The following is a 6,000-nucleotide window of genomic DNA, read 5'->3' on the forward strand; positions in this document are numbered from 1 at the left end:
AGGTCCAGGGCAGTTTGAAGCCCATCTCCGAGGCTGACATGAGCTGGGAGGAGCCAGCAGCAATCCTTCACGCATTTTGCCAGCTTGACTCAGGCATGGCCTTCGCCATACCAGTTCTCCCAGACAGCTCCACGGGTGCCCTCAAAAACTGACCCACAATGCTTCCCCAGCCCCCTCGCCAGCTGCCAAACCCACATCTTCACCCTGACCTTCTGCTGCAGCCCTGCTCTTCCAGTTCAGCCACAACCCTCTGCCAAAGCATCTCGCTCCCAACCTGAGCATGGGGACGCTGCATGCTGGCACCGTCCCAGCTGACTCTCCCACCAGCTCCCTAAATCCAGCCCCATGTAAAGCCCTGTGTCACAGCCCCTCTTCTTGCTGCAAAGAAGAAGTTTCCACTGGGCATGGACCCCGAGGAGGTAGGAGACACTTGCCTGGGAGCTCCCCGATCCCAGATTCAGCTCGATCCCAATCAGACAGGTTATACCACCTTCTCATGGCAGTGCCAGGGAGGATAGGCAGCATCACCTATATTTCAGCACGCCTAAGCAGATTTGCAATCCAGGCTGTGGCACTGCATGAGCCTGGGTAGCAGCAGACCCTTGTCCCTCATTTTCTTTTGGTCCCCCCAGTTCTCAACAGAAGAGGTTGGTGACAAGCAGGAGGAGAAAAGGAGGCGGAAAAGCCCTTAGTTTGGGTTACACTGGTCAGCAACAGAGCTAGGAAGCTAGAAATGCAGCCCTGGACCCTGTCTTAACCCTCCCACATCACCCCTCCTCAGAGATGGGCTGAGATCTGTGACCCTACTGTGCCTCAGTTTCCCCTTTTGTAAGGGGCAAGAATATTAAGCCCGTTTCTCATTGGGAAAGGGCAGCACAGTCACATATGGCATGGGAGACGCTCTACAGACACCAGCCCCAGGGAAATGTTAAAGCACCTCCAGATCCCAGAGACGCGCCTCTGTAGCAACCCACAGTGAAGCATGGGCCAGGGCAGATCAGCATCCCCGGAAGCTGCATCCCATGGTCTCCTTCCACTGCACGCCTAGACCCTGAAGATGCACCCAAAGGGTGCATTCAGACCCACCCCCACTCCCCAGAGCAGGGAAAGCTGGGCATCCTCCTTGCTTTGCTGCTCTAAACCCCATCCCCCATCCACCCTAGTACTGGAGAAGGGATCCAGGAGTCCTGGTATATCCCATACCCCATCCTGTAGTGGGAACTGGGGGCCACAACAGCACCCATGGAGGGCCCCAGCCCACACCAGCACCACCAATGTGATCAACAACTGGGAGAAGAAACCCAGCCTGGGTGTGAGCCCTCCGTGGGGATGAATCAGAAGATCCTGTGGCAGCAGCTTTGCTTCAGCACGAAAAGCATCCAGGGCCTGGCTCAAACACACGGGCAGAATGGCCCTATGCAGGGCTGGGGTCAGTGGGAAGGGGGCACAAGCAATTAATCCCCTTCCCCAATGCACAGGCAGGAGCAGACCCTAAACTGCCGGGTGAACGCAGGCTGGAGCCTGGTGAGCATGCCAGGGAAGCCAGCAGCATCCCCACATGGTGCAGAGGTCTGGTGCTCAGCATGAGCCCCAGCACACCTTCCCCCCCCCAGCTTCTCACTGGTCCATGTTGCACTTAATCCAGGCAGAGAGTTTGCATTTAATCCAGACCAAGCCCTGGCATCCAGCAAGTGCCACAACCTCCCCTTCACCAGGACAGGCAGGGGGCAGAGCCCAGGTCCTGGCTGGGAAACCCTGAGGTCCTCCCGCCTGTTCTCACCTGCCCAGAAATGGGATCAGCAGCACTTAAAAAACAATAGAGAAATATTTTTAAACATTCAAGCTTCTCAACCCCATTTTTAATGAGACTGTTACTGCTGATCACCAGTCTGGTAATAAAAAAGTGAACTATTTGGTGTTTTGTATTATCAGCTGATTTTTTTTCCTATTTTAGAGATCTAAAGGTGAAACCATTACACCAAAGCACCTCAGCATATCGTTCTTGTACCTATTTGCCATGATTAAGAAGGGGGCAATGGACGTAGTCATTTCCTAAACATGCCTGCTAGCAATTTCTTTGCACTAAGAGGATTTCACAGACTTTCTCATTCTTGAGTATCTTTTCCATTAGCAGGTAATTACTGCACAGCTTAAAAAATTTCTTTTCTTTTCGTGGCAGGGAAGAAAAACCCAACTATTTTCACATGTTGTAACAATCTAGAAACCTTATATCTCTTTACATATCAAAGGGCTTTCAGTCTATTGAAGGAAGGTCTTTAGCAGCTCTTGCTGCGTATCATTTGAAGGCCCTGAAACACAAGCTTGCTGGGCCGTTGTAGAGACAGGGAAAAGAACCAGGTGCTTGAGGAGAAGCAAGACCCAGCAGCAATATCTCAACTAAAAAAAGATTTTTCAACAGGTTGCAGGCACCTCTTTGCTTCAGTCACTTGCAGAGACTCAGCCCTAGCTCTCTCCATCTCTCCACCCCTGACCAAGAAGGGATAATGCTCCACAATTTGGGAGCACATCCCTTCTACCCTGCTACCAGCTCGGACTGTTTTGCAACCTTAAGTGCTCTGCCGCAGTTTCTGACTTCACATGAAAAGCACGAGGCTGATTTCACCTGGAGGACAAAGCAGAGCAGTGCCCAGTCCTGCTTGTTGAAAACAGGAGAGATGAAAGAGAAACCAGGCAGACTCCAGGGAAGATAGAAGAGCGCTGCAGAGGCATCTTGCAGCACATCAACTGTCCCTAGAAAGTCCAAGCAACACGGGGCAGCAAACCTCCCCTCCAGGAGGATTTCCACCTCTTTGTTAGAGAGTGCCAAGCATCCAGAGACCAACTCCGGAGCAATGTGAGCCACGAAGAAGCCGCCCTAGAGACGTCCTCCCCCGGGCACGTAGCTCCACACTGCACTGGCAGATGTGCAAGGCTTGCAAATAAAGGAGTTTCCAGTGCATCATCCAGGGCTGATGGGCAGAAATGCTGTCAGAGGAGAAACCTCTGCACAGAGACGTGGCAGAGGCTGGCATGGGTGTTGGCATTAGTCATGGCGCAGACTGTGCCAGCACACGGCTCCTCTTGAGCACAAGCACCGAGTCCTCCCCCTCCTACTCGGACTCTGCCCAGCCTACAGTTGCTGCAGTACCAATTCATTACGAGCCAGAAAACAGCTCGCACAACCACTGAGGGCCAACAGCCACCCTTCCTGTTGTCAAAAGGCATCACCCCAGCCAGGTGATGCAGCCTCCACCTGAAGAGCGGCCGCCATAATTTGTGTTTTACTCACCAGCTCATATTATGCCTGATTTGGTGTTGAACGCAGCAGTGCCTTGGGATGGGCTTTGACACCCACCGGTAACGGGCACCACTGGGACAAGCTGCTGCGTTCACATGAGTGTGAAAAGCCACCAGTGCCCCGCTTGGTCCTTGCTCCAGCATCGCTGTGGTACACCGAGATCCTGCTGTGTGCGTGGGCAGATGTGGGGAGATGCAGCACTATAATACATGGAAATACAGGATAAGATGAGCCCTGCCCCCATATAAACCACGCAAATGAAGAGAAGATCAGAAGATGTCCAGAGAGCAGGGAGGGCAGGAGCAGATCTGCATGGTGTCTCTCTTCCTAATTCCTACAGCCTCTTTAAAGCCCAGCAGAGATGGAGGTTATTAGCAGGTTCCCCAAGGTGGGAGACCAGAAGGGGACAGGGCAGCCTGCCCTGGCACCAAGAATGGGTGCTCTGGAACAACACCCATGGGAGAGCTATGGGTGCCCAGGGCATCTCTTGCTGCCCTCTGCTGGGATGGCTCCATGGACAATGGACACCGGGCCAGGAAAATCCTCACCAGAACAGGTCCACCGGAGGGAAACCCCCCTCTCTTGCTTCCACCCACCCTTCCCCAAAGATCAGCCACATCACCCCATGTGAAAACACGGTTCCCTCCCTCCCCCCGCACATGGGGACGGCAGGCTCAGCACCAGCTGGACCAGGGCTCCGCTTCTGCCGCCAAGTTTCCTCCTGTGCAAACGTGTGGCCTCCGCTTTCCAGGATACAGCCTGCCGCTACCCTTTTGTTCTAAAATCACCCTCCTGCAAACAAGCAAAGTCCAACAGTGGCTCGTATAATGGGTCCTTGTGCTGCTGGGTGGTGCCATCAATAAAAAAAAGAAAAAGAGAGTAATAAGTAAAGAAGGGAAAATAAAAGAGCAACGCTGCAGCCCTGAGGTCTGCCTGACAAAGGTGCTTTGTTGGGAAAGGTCAGTTCCAGAGCCAGGAGGGTTTCCCAGGCACAGGTCGTGTAAGCAAGGAAGAGGCGAGGATTTAGCAAGAAAGGAGGGGATTAAACACAGCTTTGTTAAACCACAACCCAGTGGAATCCTCTGAACGGCCCGAGCTTCCACCCAGAGGAGATGCACACTCAGGATTTGGTGTACTCCAAAGCAAGAGGTCCCCAGGCTCATTGCCTCCAGACCTGCACCAGGATGCACAGGAGCAAAGGAGGACGAGTCCGTGAGGACCCTCCCCGTGCAGCAAAACTGCGGGGCTGGGCACGAGATCAGGGAACCGGTTCAGCTCAGAAACAACTCCTAAAAAATAACCACTAACCAATGAAATAAAACAAATCCTCTGGCACGTGTCCTCCAGGATACGGGCCCTTCTCTGCCGGCTTGACATTAATCCTGTTTGGCAAGATAGCAAGAGCTCTTTTGCCCACAAGCAAGATGCAGCTGCAGGTTGATATAATGCCCTCTTGTGCAGCCTGGAAAAAAAGAAATGGATGAAAACAAACTTAAAATGTCCTACACAATTTGCCTTTAAAAAAAAAAAAAGCCACAAATAAAGAAAAATCAATTCCCCTTCCCCAAAAATTCTTTCAACTTTTAACAGCTGGGATTTTTTTCCCTTCACAGAAGCTGTATTTATTTGGTGACAGAGCAGCTCTTTTCCTGCCAAAGCAGCATCAGCTACAGAAAATGAGACCGTTCTCCATTCTCAAAAAATTCCTTATTTTTTAAGCTACTTATCCAAACAACAATTTCTTTCTCACTGAGAGCCATCGCCCCCCACTTAGAGATTAGAGTCCATAGAAATCATGATAGCTGTTATCAGCACCAATCACCATCACAGGGTGTATAAAATGTTATCAGCTTATTTTGTTCCAATTAGATAAGGAAACATGGGTGTTTCACAAAGAAATCCTGTAAGAACAGTTAATCAGTTGATAAAACTTTAAGTCAAGTGTGTAAATATACACCTGCTGGAACTAGTGGGATCGACAGGGGTTTTTTATCTATATATCTTTGTCGTGGATTTTTGCTATATTTTCTGTGTTAGGGTTTTGCTTTGGATTTTGAGCTCAAAACTGCAGCTGAACGCCCTTAAGCAGGAGAGCTCAGCCCTCCCTCTCCACAGGCAGCATCTGTGCAAGAATGAGAGCCTGTGCTTCAGTTTACTCATCCCTTCTGTCCTCCAAATATTAATTTTTTTCACGTAAACAGCAATGCATCTGACAAACAACCTTTGCCCCAGCAGTCACCCCAACTTTTCAGCGGCTCAAGCAAAACGACGTTTTGTGGCATTAACAAGACTCTTCCCCACCGCAAAGCGCATCCACCCACATCAAGGCACGCTCCAAGGCTATCTGTAAATGAGACATCCCGCGGCACCAGGATCATCAGGAGCAACCACCCGGCAGCAGATTAGCTGCTGAGCTTTCAACTCGTGCCGTTGCTATTTAAGACCAGCCCTACAGTCTCAAAACTAGACCAGAGAGATCAAGTCAGGTACCCACAGCTGCTCAGAGTGTCTCTACCTGGGCACGGGAGCTGCAGGTCTGAAGGCAACCCCTGCCCCAGTCCAGTGGGGCTCAAATCCAAGGCTTGAGCATTGCAAGAATAAATTCTACACTAAATCTTGAAAAAAGGAGGGCTCGGACAATTCAAGGTTGCCAAAAAGTGGTCAGTGCAAGTGGGCAGACAAATTTTCAGTCTCTAGGTGAA

This window comes from Phalacrocorax aristotelis, chromosome 26 (assembly GCF_949628215.1).
Source record: "Phalacrocorax aristotelis chromosome 26, bGulAri2.1, whole genome shotgun sequence".
Lineage (NCBI taxonomy): Eukaryota > Metazoa > Chordata > Aves > Suliformes > Phalacrocoracidae > Phalacrocorax > Phalacrocorax aristotelis.